This window comes from Herpailurus yagouaroundi, unplaced genomic scaffold (genome assembly GCF_014898765.1).
Source record: "Herpailurus yagouaroundi ecotype Mexico unplaced genomic scaffold, PumYag 182, whole genome shotgun sequence".
NCBI lineage: Eukaryota > Metazoa > Chordata > Mammalia > Carnivora > Felidae > Herpailurus > Herpailurus yagouaroundi.
This window is the reverse complement of record NW_024412413.1, coordinates 11349712-11362809: the sequence shown is the minus strand read 5'-3', so window position 1 is coordinate 11362809 and position 13098 is coordinate 11349712. Positions and strand designations below refer to the sequence as shown.

The 13098-nt window shown below is 53.2% G+C and overlaps 1 protein-coding gene and 1 long non-coding RNA gene across 3 annotated transcripts in view; one reads left to right on the top strand and one right to left on the bottom strand.

The window, feature by feature from the left end:
• The window catches only part of LOC121040411 (uncharacterized), a 110182-nt gene extending 98071 nt beyond the window's left edge, over positions 1 to 12111 (top strand). For both annotated transcript variants that reach the window (XR_005795270.1, XR_005795271.1), the window contains 6 exons: positions 1091 to 1192; positions 2370 to 2532; positions 3125 to 3402; positions 3987 to 4167; positions 4400 to 4455; positions 5859 to 12111. This is a non-coding gene — a long non-coding RNA (uncharacterized LOC121040411). The remainder of the gene's footprint in view (positions 1 to 1090; positions 1193 to 2369; positions 2533 to 3124; positions 3403 to 3986; positions 4168 to 4399; positions 4456 to 5858) is intronic.
• The window catches only part of CACNG2 (calcium voltage-gated channel auxiliary subunit gamma 2), a 108438-nt gene that overhangs the window by 67812 nt on the left and 27528 nt on the right, over positions 1 to 13098 (bottom strand). The gene's annotated exons all lie outside the window — the stretch shown is intronic.

The window sequence follows — 13098 nt, the reverse complement described above, 5'->3', positions numbered from 1 at the left end:
CATGACCCTGAGATCCTGACCTGAGCCAATATCAAGAGTTGGAAGCTCAACCAACTGAACCACCCAGGCGCCCGGATGTGTTTTCTTGATTTTTTTTTTTCTCTCTCTCTTTTTTAAAATTTATTGTCAAGTTGGCTAACATACTGTGTAGCGTGCTCTTGGTTTTGGGGGTAGATTCCCATGATCCATTGCTTATGTACAACACCCAGTCCTCGTCCCAGCAAGTGCCTTCCTCAATGCCCATCACCCATTTCCCCCTCCCCCCTCCTTCGACCACAGGATTGTAGGGTCACAAGGGCAGGGACCGCACCTCTGAGGTCTCTGCCCAGCGGGCCGTCAGCAAGCACATGGCAGGTGCTCAGTAGTGCTGCTCAAGTGAGTGAATGTGGGGCAAGATGCCCTGCTGAGCAATTAATTTAGGTCGGGTCTTCAATGGCTAGTTAACTTTCACTCGAGTCCCGAGGAGGCAGACAAGCCTCAGGCCATGTTCCTGGCGTTAAGTTAAGCAAGCGGTAGGGCCAAGAGGCAAAGTTGCCCCCATGCGGGGCACGGGGGCTGGGCTGTCTGCAGAAATCTTTTGTTATGCAAACACAAAGTTGGTCCCCATGGTATTTCTTTCCTTTTTTTTTTTTCTTTTCTTTTAAAAATGTGGATGAGTTGCTAACATGGATAAATTGGGAGGTTTCACATGAAATACTGAATATTTGGCTTCTTTTGAAAAGTTGAAAGACCCAGCCTTTGCCAGACTGGCCTGTGGATCCTTACTGTGCAGGACGAGGAAACAGTTGAGAGAAGCAGAAAGGCAGGCAGAAAATGGAGGGAGGAATAGCGAGGGAACCTGAGTGCATCACGACTAAAGGCAGCTGTGGCTGGGGAGAGGAGAGGCCAGAATGCTGGGGCCTGGGCCAGAGACTTCTGGGGTCTGGTGTAGGAGGCAATAGAAGTGAGAGCTGTTTCTGTGGGTTAGGAATTGGGTCGTCTCTAGGGATTCGTGTTCTTTAGGGATCAGGAGTAGACATTGGATTAGAATTCTTTTAATTCTTTGACTAAGATGTGACTTTTTTTTTTTTTTTTTTTTTTTTTTTTGCAGAGTCGAGCCACTTGGAGCTTTATGATGTTTTAGGACTCCTCAAGTGCATGCGTTTATGACAGAATACTTCCTGTAAGGAGAATGTCGGTGCTCCTACCCGAGGTCTTGGTTAAGTAATTCAAGTCTGGACCAAGTGAAGCTTTCCTCCACCCCTTCAGCAATTGCTAGCTTCTTGACATCCTGGCCATCAGTTTGGTTAGGTCCTATTTTGGTACCCCACCCCCCTCGACGTGGTAATTCACAGTTTACATTTTGTCTCCCTTCCTTGGCCAGAAGACTCCGGAGGATAGGGACCAGCTATGTTTTATTGTTCTTTATAGATTCAGCCCAGAGCTAAGACCATACCTGCTGGCACATAATCAGTACATGTTTTTTGAACAAGTGATGGAGGCTTACCAATGGCCGTGACTTACTTAAGACTTCCAGATCTCTCTTTAGCTAGGTCCACACCAAGGGCTACCGGAAACATCCAAGCAGCATAGGATGGAACAGTCTGACAGACAGACTCTAACTTGTTACCTCTGGGAACTAATTTAACTCAGGAGCTGAACGTACCCAGGAAATGGTGCTGGGCTCTTGCAATTGACTTTCTTATAAATGATTCAGGGACTGGAAAGGCTGCGTACTGGTGTGTGTGCTCATGATTCTAAGCTGGCCCCCAAATTTAGACTCATCCTTGACTCGTGTTATTCTCATAACCCACATTCAATCCACAGCAAATCTTGTTGGTTTTACCTTAAACACACAGCCCGAACCCAACCACTTGTCATCACCCTCCCCATCCCCCAGCGTAAGCCGCGTCCTCGCTCATTGGGACTGGTATAATGGCCTCCTGACTGGCCTTCCTACTTCCACTCTGGCCCCTGTGGTCTGTTCCCCACCCACCAACCAGATCACTACCCTCCTCCACTCAAAGCCCTCCAAAGGCTTCCACTGTGCTCAGAGCAAAAGTCAAAGAAAGTCCTTTCAGTCTGGCCCCTGCTGCCTCCCTAGCCTCCCCTAGCTCCAGGAGCTCTGGCCTGTTTGCACTTCCTCAAATGCACAGAGCACATTCCTGTTTCTCCTGCCACACGAGGCTCTGCCCCAGATATGTGGCTCTTCTCCTCACTTCCTTGATGTTCTTCCCACTGAGGCCGCCCTTCTCCGGTCTTCCCTACTCAGATTGCTCCTCCCCTGGCTGCGCGTCCCCGGCCTCCTTCCCTATTGAATTCTCCAGAGCACTTACCTCCATCTGACCTATATTCTGCTTTTTTGTTTGTTTCTTGTCTATCTCCTGTAGCATGAGGGCGCGTCACGAGGGGGAGGACGTTTGTTTGCTCTGCTCACCGTTGCAGCCCAGCGCGGGGCACAGCGCCTGGCACAGAGAAGTGCCGGACAGCGACTGTGGATAATGGGGGCCGCACCATGTGGCACGAACCTTGTGGCGAGATGACCGTTTTTGCGTATGTGTGTGGAATGTCTGTGGCTTAGTCGTGGAGGATGAGTGCTGAATTCTTGCCTTGGTGCCTTCTTTAAGGGAGATCAAGTAGCTTGGGGCAAAGAGAACCCAGGCGTCCACGTCTGGGGTCCCAACAGCGTGCGGAAAGGAGGTTATGCTTTGCGGTTAGACCTTGGGCTACACAGAACCTCAAAGCAAAAGACTCTGGTCCCGGAGAACGCGTTTGGCTCATGTGTCAAGGACAGAGGAGCATAGTCTGGGTTCAGGAAGCCTCTGCTGGGGGGCGGGGGGGGGGGATGGGGGTGGGGCGCGGGGTGTGGAGGCTGCTCCAGAAGTCAGGCTGGGGGACGCTGGGCTGGAATTGCCTGCAGTTGTACGAATGGTCCCTGGGTTGAGGAGCTTTTGGGACTAGACATTGGATTTATAGTCTGTGCCTAGAATGTTTTTTCAACTTGTACAGTGTTTTTCATTTTCATAATCTTAAACCTTTTTTTTTTTTTTTTTTTAACTGGATGATAAGATTGGCCTGGGGATGGGCAGTGCTGTAACAAGGAAGAATGTCCTAAAGTTTGTGTATTTCTTCTGCCCTGACCCAGGGAGCCGAGGCTTCTGGTTCCAGAATATCAAGCTGGCCCAGAGATCTCTGGGACCCTAATGAAGCAGGCAGATGGCGAAATCCTGGTATGGTTCTGGTGCCCGGGGGCACAAAGCAATTCTCAAATTCTTGTCCTCTTCCAACTGCTCTCAGTGCCCACGGCCCTACAGAGATTCAGTGAGACCAGGGACTGGCATGGACTTTGTGCCTGCGGGGAATGAGCCCATAGACTTGTCATTTCTAGGGGGCCGTCCAGATGTCCCGCTCGGGCTGTCATATGTAAGTGTATTATGATGGAGTATTACAGCATGTCCTGGTTTGCAGTAGGGTGCCAGGATGGTCCCTGGGAATCCTTACAGAACAAACGCAGCAAATAAGAACAAAGACTTCACAAAGCCACAGGAGCAAACCAAAAAAATGCCCCATGAAGTTGAGTGCGGGCAGGTGTAAAGGGAAAATACTCTGACCTTTATTGGGAGGAAGACGGGCCCCGGGCTGTGGATTTCAAACCAGGACAAGAACCACGGTCAGGGCGGATTCCTCCCATAACATGAGGGGACCTGCTGTCCTTGCCAAAAAAGCAGGGGAGGGGTGGGCACCACTGGACAGACTGTTAATGAGGCGGGGGGGCGGGGAGGTAAGCCAAGCAGAAGGAAACACTCACCACGTACTGAGCATTTCATGTCTGAGAGCACAAGAAAAATACTTGGAATGGTTATTATTGTTCCCATTTTACAGATGAGGACAATGAAGCTCAGAAGCTAGATAATTTACTATCTTGCAGCTTCTGAGTGTTGGGACGGAGTTCAGACTGAAGCCTGTCCTCATCAACCATCTCTCATCTGGTCCCTTCCTTCTTCTAGCACATTCATACCCAGGGCCTACCGTGTGCCAGACCCTGCCCAGGTACTGGGTACCCGGCCAGTGGCCAAAGCAGGAATGTTCTGCCCTCATGGAGCTTCCCGATCCACGGAGGACGTTGACAGTGAGCAAAGCAGAGCTGATAATCACAGCTGGGATAGTGCCACAGAGGAAGTGGTCAAGGTGCAGTGATGGGGAGAGAATTGGGGTGCGTTCTCCTTGGGCTGGGGGGGGGCAGTCAGGGACAGAGATAAGATAGAGCCCAGCATGGGAAGGGCTGAGTGGGGGATGCATCTGGGCTGGGGGAGCAGCAGTGACTGCCAGGGAGGGAAGGGGTCTGCATGTCACAGGCGTGAGCAGAGGGGAGAATGAGTCGCAAGGTGTTTCTCCAAAATGCACGCCCTTTCTGCCCTAGCGCGTGGCTTTGCCAGAGAGGAGCTCCTGTCGGAAGAGGAAATAGCACCCTGCCCAGTGGGTAGGAAACTTCGGGCCTTTGGGAGTGAAAGAGATGACGGGGGAGGGAAAATACCCATTGCTTCCCAGTAGATGTAGACAGAGTCCCACTGAGAGACTCCTAACGCATTGTGAAGGCAAACAGGGAAGGCAGGGTTCCATCCTTTCGATGGGGAGGTCCTAGACAGCAACCTGACTTCAACCCGATCGGAAAAGAGGCCGGGGTGGGGCCGTGTGGGAGAGGGCGTGGGCAGAACCCCATCTACCATGGAGATCCCGCTGGCATTTCTCGAGGAGGAGAAAAGGAAAGGAGGAAGGGAGTTAACGCTGGTCAGATGGCTTCTCCGCAGAGAACTGTATGCTGACGTTCCACAAGCCTCACTTCCTAGAGGCCCCCCAGGTCTTCATCTTACAAGGGAGAAACTGAGGCTCAGAAAGGTTAAAGTAACTTGCCCAAGGTCACTCAGCTAGTAAGGGTGTGCTGTGCCTTCTTGACTCAAAAAGCCACACTCCTTCCTGTGGACCAGGCTGAGTAGCAGCAGACCAGCCAGGCGAGGGAGGGAGTGAGACCAGAGAGGCAGGACCCAGGGGCCACTGTAGGGAGGGGGGTTGATGGCAGGGTGGGGGGAGAGAGACGGTGAGGGGACAAGGGGACACAGGTGGAACTCTGATGGACTGGGCTGGGCTTTGCTTTCTGCGCCAGACTGACTTGGGTTCAAATCCCCCCCTGTGCCGGTTTGCTGATACCTAGCAGGTAGAGGGAAAACCTTGACTATCCCAATTCCCCGTGCTGCCCCTCCCCCAGCCTGCCGCCCCAAGAGGAGGCCCCCACGGCTCCTCTTGCCTCGGCCACCTGAGTAAGCAGTCCTCCAGAAGAGCCTGACTCATTCGCCTTGGCTCCCTTCCACCGGAGCTCCAGGGAGGACAGTGGCCCAGTGGCCCCGTACCTTCTAGCGTGGTCTGACTACCCAGCCTCCTCTGGGAGCCAGAAGGGGACAATCCCCTCGGGACTCTGCGGCTGGTACCTGCAGAAGCCTCAGCCTCCCAAGTTGCCTCTCATCACCCAGCACGCAGCTGTGCTGCCTTATTGTATGTGCTTGTGTGTTAATGTGTCACTGTCCCTCATCAGACGGTGAGCTCTTGCAGGGCAGGGATGAGCCTGAGTCATCTCCCGTCCCTGGTGCCCATGACAGGATCTGGCATAACACGCGGGCCGCTCAGCAAATATTTGTCGAATTCCCTTCCTAATCGAACAGGAAATTTCCCTGCCCTTGCCTGGGGACGATCACCGGGGGGGTGGGGGGGGGGGAGACAGAGTCCCGTGGCCTCGGCTTCTGTTTGCTACCTTCACCCCGCTGCCGCGGCCCTTGGATGCGAGGCGCACAAGGCATCTGCCACATTCCGGCATTGTTTCCTCCTAGTGCTTTCGTTCCAGCCCATTCTCACTCTCTGTCTGGGAAAATCACAAGGAAACTCCACGTTTTGCTCCTGGAATTCTTGCCAGCGTGATTCAAGCCGAACGGAGCACATGGCACCGAGTTCCCACACAAACAAAGACGTTGCCACTTTCAGTGCGGTGGCTTCCTTCCTTCTGCCGGCCCGGGCCCACCCCCCCCCCCCCCCCCCGTCTTGCCCAGGCAAGAGGGGCAGAGTGCACGCGGCCCGGTTCTCACCTACAAGGCCCCCCATGGTGGGTGCACCTACAGTTGGGCGGTGGGTGGTGAAATAAACACAGAGGCCATCTGCCCAGGGAATGCATCCCGAGCCCTATCCACTCCCCACTCACCCAGGGTTTCCTGGATCAGATGTCTTACCAGTGTTTAACTGAGCTGTGCGCCTTGGAGTCAATTACCTACTCTTTCTGTGCCTCACTGTTCTCATCTGGAAAATGGAGATGGTCACAGTACAAGATGATTAGAGGATTAAGGGAGACACAGTGAACGTGCCGTGCAGCGCTCGGTAGACAGTGGGCACTCAATAACTGCTGGCCACGATGCTGATGCCCTGTGTCGGTGTTAGCACATGTTTTCGGAGCTCAGGCCTTCGCGGGGCCGTGCGTTCCTCAGCTATAAGCCCCGTGACCGTGAAATCAATCACTTTCGTGCTCGGCGCTCCCAGGCGCTGCGTGCGAGAGCAGGATTGCGTGGAGGCTCCCGTCCAAATCCCGTGTCGAGAAATGGAACAGGGAGCTGGGCGGACACATCGATTAGGCACATTCCTGGCTCGAGTGTGGCTCTCTCCAGTCCCGTCTCTGCAGGCTGGTGAGCAAAATTCAGGTGCTGACCTCCTGAGAACACCCCTTAGGCTGAAACCTATCGCCCCCTTTGTCAGAGATTATGTGATCTCCAGGGAAGAAGAGGTGTGGCGTCTCACCTCTGCCACTTCTGAACTGAGTGACTTGGGACAGAGGACTCTCCCGTGCCTATGATGCCCTCGTCTACGAATGGGGTTGATAACTGCCCTCCACGAAGGATGTCGGGGGGGGCTCGGCACCGACTCGAGTGTCAGGGGTTTGGCCGGGGTCTGTGCTTAAGAGCAGCTGCCCCTTCACCAGTGATGCTGCTGTCCCCAAATCTCTAAATTTTAACTAGGGTCCCCCTTGTGAAGGCCTGGGTTATCCCCACTGGAAACCTGTTTTGGGAACTAGCCCCCCTGCATGTCACCGAGGGAAATGGGCGTCAAAACTGATGGCCCCCTAGGTGGGGGGGAGACCTGGCCCAGACCTTGTCACAGGATGAGCACCTCTGGGATGAGAGGCCAAGTGGCCTAATGGGCCGGGGACTCAGACTGGCTGGATTTGAGCAGTGTTTCCACGCTCACTCCCAGTGGGGCCTTGACAAGTTCCTTAACTGTTCTGAGCCTCCGTTTCTTCACCTGAGAAATGGGTGTGATGATATCCCTCTTTGTGAGACCAGAGAATTAATGGCAGCTTATTAATTATATTCTAAGGCATTATTCTAAGCCACCCTGTGAGGTCATCACATCTATAAATAGCCTCACCTGACAGTTGGAGAAACTGAGGCACAGAGCGGTCACTAACTTGCTCAGGGCCACTCGTTCATCCCATTTCCTGGCGTGGTCCCTGCTCCTTCCTCTGCTCTCCTCACATTTCCCCAAACTCGCCAGGCCAACCCACGCCTCTTGGCCTCTGTGTTCCTTCTGCCTGCAGTGACTGTTTCCCCACCTCTGCCTGACTCAATCTGGTGTGTCCTTCAAGGCCCAGCTCAAGTGTCTCCTCCTCCAGGAAGCCCTCCTGCCAGGGCACTAGAGGTAGGTGATCCTGTAGCCTGGCATCCCCTTGACGCAGGCTCACACCCCCTGCGCAGTTACAATGGATTCAATCTCCAGAGCACTTTCTTTCTCCCGGGCACGTGCAAGGCCGTCCGTGCCCCCTCTGCAGTGGGGTTGGTCTTTTCTCCACCTCGTGGCTGGGGAGACGGGAGCTGAACTCAGGTTCGCTCTCCAGGAGACAGCTGGGAAAACGCATCCCTTTTAACTCGGCTCTGTTCTGGGACCCTGGCCTAGGTGTGTCTATGGCCCCAGGGCCCTACACCACGTGGCGATTCAAACAAGAGCTGTTGAATGAATCCTGAGCCCTCAGGATGTGTCTCGAGAATAATAATAGCTAAAAACCAAAAAGACCTCGATCAAGGACCCCAGGTTCCCATCCCCCTGGCTGGTTCAGGCAAGTCCTGATCAGAACGGAAGCCCCGTGAGAGCAGACCCCTGGGTGCATCTGTCAACACGTGCCTATTCCAGGGTCTGGCTGGAGGAAGTGCTCAGAACGTACGAAGTGACAGGGAGACGTATTTCCCCCTCGCGGGTGACATCTTGGACGGCCCTGCTCTCTGTGGACCCAGTCTGCTTTGGGGCCCCTAAATCTGAAGGTCTTTGGTTTCGGCCAAGGGGTACGTAGAGGAAAGAGTGATCCCTGCACGCCCCCAAATCAGAGAAATTGGAGGTTTGATGAGTGCTTCACGCACACAGAGAAATGACAAAGCGATATAAGAGTGAGAGCCTTCAGAATACCCATCTTCTCCAGCATCCTGCGTTTTTTTCTTTTTAGAGCAAAGCCCTGTAATATTAATAAACGGCGGCGAGAAGGGAAAAGTGACTGTTTCCTTTTGACATGGCGAAGATCACAGGGCCTGGAGGACCTTTAATCTTTATTAATGTGTCTCAGGGGGGCCTCTCCCACAAGCTGTGGGAAGCAGACATGCAACGAGTTTGCTTGCTCGCGGTCCTCAGCATCCCTGGGTGCCTCAGATGACTGCCTGATACTGTTCAGAGTGCAGCAAAGCCACGTCACGGGGACCCGCTGTGTCCCAGGCAAGAACAAGGCAGCCCTAACCCAGCTCCCATCTGTGGGGGGCTGGATGACAAGGGAAATTCAGGACACGGGCCTCAGTCACATGGGCCCGCTTCTAACCAAGGGCACCGATGCCCTGAAGAGGCTCAGAAGGAACCAGGCTGTCAGTTGCAGGGACGAGCACAAATCATGCCTAGGAGGGGCCACACCTGAGTCCATTAAGGAGCACGTCCAATAACCGACACCCTCATTTCCAAGGGCTCTCCTCCGCACTGCCTGGCCAACCGCTTCTTTCCCGCCCCCCCTTCCCTCTGGCTGGGCTGTGCACCAGGGGGCCAAAAAGGTCTGTAACTGGACACCGTGCAGACCTAATTCCACAGACCTAGTGAGTCAGGAATTGCAAGGCGGGTTCGGAGCGCACAACAGAATTGAAAAGTGTTATAGTAAGGATAGAAGAGCCCAGAAAGTTGCAGAGTCTCTCTGTCTCTCTCTCTTTCTCCTTCTCTTTCTCTCTCGCTCTCTCTCTCTCTCTCTCTCTCACACACACACACACACACACACACACACACGTGCGCGCATGCTGAGAAACCGAGAGGCATATTTTGACATTCATTCATTCAAAAATTCTGAAAACCACTCGGTGCTAAGCACTATTCTGGGCAGTGGGGATCCAGTGATGGGAAGGACCGCCAAAGTTCCTGTTCCCCCAGAGCTTACGTTCATCCCAGTGTTCTTGGGGGGAGTTTCTCCAGTGGCCAGGATGGCGCAGGTTAATCTCAAAAGCCACGTTACAAGACAGAGGGGGCGGGCACCATTTGCACCCTCACTTTCCGGACACGGGATCTAAGCTCAGGTCAGAGGCCAGCCTGTCTGAGGCCACCCGCTAGGGTGGGGGACCGGGAGGGGAGCTTGGTTTCCAGGCCTTTTCTCTTCCTACTCACTGCTCAGAGGCCGCGAAGAAGCCCGAGCTGAGAGGCCAGTGCTTTCTGGGAGGAAGAACCCGGTGAAGTGTGCTCAAATAAAGCATCACCTAATTCGATTATGTTTGCTAGACTGCAGTGTAATAAAACGGAGTTCCTCATAAGCATCATCTCCTAATGTTTACAGAACAAGAAAGCAGAATTAAGATAGGAATTTCCAGGGAGAAAAGCATGTGTTTTAGGCTGAAACGTAAAGAGAATAGACCCGGAAGAAATCGATTCCTGATTTTACAACTCAGCTCGGATGAGGGGGTACACTGGGCGGCTGGCTCCTTGGGGAGGGCCTGGCGGATGCCCCCAGGTGGCTGCTGGGGGTGGAGGTTCCCACCGGAAGGACCCCAGGACGGGGCAGAGGGGCCAGTGGGAGGAGATGCCTTATCGGGAAGAAGTGTTGGCAAAGAGAAACCTTGGGGACCTGCTGGGTTTGTTCCAAACGCCTCCTCGCTCCTGTCCTCCCAGCACCCACCGTCACATGCAGACAGAGTGATTTTTCTAGTAAGAGTAGAGCCTGGTGATGAGCATGTGGGTCCTGGGGCTGCCTACGTTCGAAGCCTGGTGTGCCCCTTCCCACGCTGTGTGACCCCAGGCAGATTACTTGCCCATTCTGGACATCCATTTCCTCACCCACAAGTCATGAAGCTAGAATGAGCCCATGTGCATGAAGCACTTAGAGCGGCACCTGGCCCCTAGTAGATGCTGAATTAACAAGAGCTGCTCTCATTATTTTAAATCTGCATATACCCCTCCCTTTTCTAAAACGTTCTTTCGTTGCCCTCAGGGGAAAGCCACACTTCCCAGCGTGGCAGTCAAGGCTTTTGGTGATCTGGCCTCTGCTTAGGACCCCTTTGTCCACCCTGGAACTCACGACTCCCTCTTTTGTGCCTCTGCTGAGCCCCCTGTAGAGTTTGATTTCATTGTTCTGCTCCCGTGGCCCTTGACCTCACTCGACAGTTAGGGCCTGGCCCTCGTTTCTAAGCTCTGGGTCCTGTCCAGGACGTAGCACTGCGCCTCAGGCAGTGGCTGCTGGGTGAATTTGGCCATTTAACGGGGAGAAAGTGAACGCTTGCGACCAGTTATTATTATAAAGTAAGCACATGCCTGGTGATGGGGGAAATGTTAAGTCCACGCAGAAGCTTGAGAGGCTGTTCAGATGATTTCCCTGGTTAAAAACCCTTTGAGAGGAAGAGCCTGGGGAGGGAATACTGTGTTTTGCCATCACATCGCCTCTGGATCAGGGAGGAATAAAGCGAGGGTTCGTGTTTCTCCTTCGAGAAATTAGGTCACTGGGTGTTGTTAAAGTGTGCCTTACAGAGCTATGCTAATCAGTTCTCTTCTGGCCTAAATATCTGGTAATTATCTTGGTTTTTTTTTTGCTTTGCCAGACTCGGCTTCCTAAAGCAGTTCATCTACGTGGCTACTTGTCAAGATCTTCAAGGGTAATGTTAACCACGACCACCAAGTGGCAAAGCCCGCCCAGCGCCTGCCTGGTGCCGGGCACTGTTCTAAGCGGTTCAGGCGCACGGACGTCTCAGATCTCTGCACAATCAGGAGGAAGATGGTACTATTGCTCGCTGCTTCCAGGGCCTTTGCTGCCTCTGCTGAGCTCCCGGCCCTCTCTTCTTCCTCGCCCCTGGCTCCCCCTGCCCACTCCACAAATTGTCCTGGCTACGCGGGGGCACGTGGCTTCCTCGGTATAAGCCAGAGCTCCACAGGGATCCAGCTCCCTGCCTCCCCACCCCCCCCGTGACCTCGGGCCGCCGCGGGGCCCTACCGCCCCCCCCCCCCCCGGCCCCGCCACGCACTCTCTGAGGCCTGGCTGGAGTCTCGACTCTGCCAGAAAGTTCTGTCTGAACTCTCGTGGCACTCGGAGTCCAAACCACCTGCTTTACTCTGTGGCGGACCAATGGTCGCCAGCATGCGTGTGCGTGTGCACGTATGAGCACATGTGTGTCCATGAGTGTGCGTGTGCGTGCACGCTCCTGTGATCACGTTCTTTCCATACTTAGATTATAAACCATTTGAATACAGGGATCAAGTCTCCCTCTGCCTCTCAGCCTCCATAGAACACTGATCTAACTATAAGATTCTCTTTACACACTTCGTTCATCCAAAAAAAAAAAAAATCAATAATAAGCCTATATTAAACACAGTCCACGGTGTGCCAGGTACTGTGACCAGCACTGGGGTGTTGGCCTAGACGGTGATTGACTATCGATGGGAGGGCAAACGTGGAAAAAGAATTTAAGGAAAAACCCAATCGATCCGGGGCAGTTCATCATTTGGCGCTCAAAACTCCACAACCCAACTTTTGACCTAACATACGAGGTGACATCAATTACAAATAACATTCACCTTGACATGTAAATACAGGTTCTATGGGCTTAACATCTTCTGACTAGTGGGTGTGTTTGGAGGGATCTATTTTTAAGTTTGTATCTTCACAACCTGATAATCGAAAAGAATGATGATCATAGTGGCCAAATGATTGAGCTTTTAAAATAGGCTCTGCCTACAACGAGTTCAGGGTCCGGAACACTCTCAGGGTAGGCCCTCTCATACCGACTTCTCTGAAGGAGAAACAGAGGCTCAAAATGAAAAGGGCAGGCCGGGCGGCCGGAATCGCCAGCCGGGTCCAAAAAGTGTCCGTTCTTTACGGGTTTCTATGTCTATGCTTCTGATGTTCTCAAATTATAGAGAAAGAAAGAAATGTTTTGACCTTGTGCTAATACGTTTTCCGTAAGGTCAGAAATAAATAAGTGAAAATTAATCTGACAATCTGCAAGCAAGCTGAAAAATACCACTTCACTTTCCCCTTGGATTCGACCCCTGTAATTGTTGGCGCTCATTGACAGCTGATTGGTTTAAATAATTCATACCCTTTCGTGAGGCCTGTTGCTTGCAATTGGCATTTGCTTGATGAGGGCTGTGACTGACGGGCGATTACAGGCTGACACGTTCCAGAGACAGGCTCAGAGCTGCCACCCCCACCCCCCCAACCCCGGCGTCTTAAGGCAAATCTGTGTATCAGGACCTCACTGCTCTGTAAAGCGCGGACTGGTCAACAGACAGCTTTTTTTTTTTTTGGATATTCTGACCACATGCACATTCCCAGCCTTCCTGTGGGCCAAAGGGAGAGGGCTGGCCGTGTGTCCTGGGACACTTGTGCTCTAAGTTGCAGACGTGACCGGAGCCTGTGTGCTCCAAGGGTCTGCCTGGAGTCCCTGCCTCCACGTCCTGCAAGACAGAGAGCTCTTGTCTCTTTTCCAGGCCGTCAGGAACCCAGAGCTTCTGCTGTGGAGGGTGGGGGGACTCCAGTTTCTGCCCGCCCCCCCCCCCCCAGGAAAGAAGCTTCCACTAGTGGGAAAAGTGACC